Raw genomic sequence first — 1,136 nt, forward strand, 5'->3', positions numbered from 1 at the left:
GGGATGCTCCTGAAAGGCTGCCTGGCAGCCTTCAGCTCCATAAATGTGTGTTGAAAGGGATCATAGTGATGAGGGTATGAAACCTGGAGACTGAAGATTAATTCTGGTAATCATAAAACTACAGACGTGATTTGGGTTCATATTCCCTCTTTTTCCAGTTAGGGTGGGTGGGAGGGAGGTGTAAAGGTGGAAAGTCATTATACATTAACTGCACACACTGCACCATAAGGTCGTTTACCCCAGGGTGTAATTTGTCTGCAGTCCAAGCTAAAATGGGTGATTAAGAGCTGCGTAACCAGGAGACTGAATTGCCACTAAGTGCATGGCTGGTGCAGGAGGCTGAGATGGCTCTTCCTGCAGAGCATTCCCACTCCAGACATTGACCTTCATTAAACATTTCTGATGGCTTTGATGTGCTGCTGTACTGGGAAAGGCTTGAACACCAGCCAGTCACGGCTGTGACACTCCAGATGCTCGTGCCATGGCTTTGCCAGCCTGGAGCTGTGCATCCTCTGCACGGAGGGGCAGGACGAGGCTGCTGCTCTCCAGGGTGGTGGTGCAACACCCAAAAACATCTCCGTAGTGCAAGACACCTGTTGTGGTGTGCTGGAGGGGCTTACACCTCACAGCCCTGCTCCTGCAGCGGGTCTCAAGGCGGCGAGGCATCACGTTTACAACCTTGTGTAGGTTACACACAGATGTACAGCATGAATTAGAGACTTGTAGTTAGTAGTTCCTGTGTAGTGCTAGTGCCTGCTGCGGCTTTCCCTGTCCAGATAACAAAGCACTTCACCTCTGGCCACGAATACTCCTGTTCAGTAGCTAAAACAGCTGCCACACTTGTGACATGAGCATGGAGAAGTCTCCAAGGGCTGAGCTGGCCAGCTGGCCTTGAGCTGTGCCTGGGGCTGGTGGCTGCTGGCAGGCCAATGTGACCTGCACCCTGCTCACTAAAAACAAAAGGTGCATTGAGTTAGGATGTTCTGAGCAGTCTGGCGAGCTCAGTGAGTTGTTTCTCCCCTCCCTGTAGGTGCTGTAGGTGATAGGAAAGGTGTCGGCGTGTCCCTGGCTCTGTCCCCACTCCCCAGAGCGCTCAACCCTTCCCCACAGCTGCCTGTTGCCTTATGCTTGCCGTC

Source organism: Acanthisitta chloris, unplaced genomic scaffold, assembly GCF_000695815.1.
Source record: "Acanthisitta chloris isolate BGI_N310 unplaced genomic scaffold, ASM69581v1 scaffold4713, whole genome shotgun sequence".
In the NCBI taxonomy this organism is placed as follows: domain Eukaryota; kingdom Metazoa; phylum Chordata; class Aves; order Passeriformes; family Acanthisittidae; genus Acanthisitta; species Acanthisitta chloris.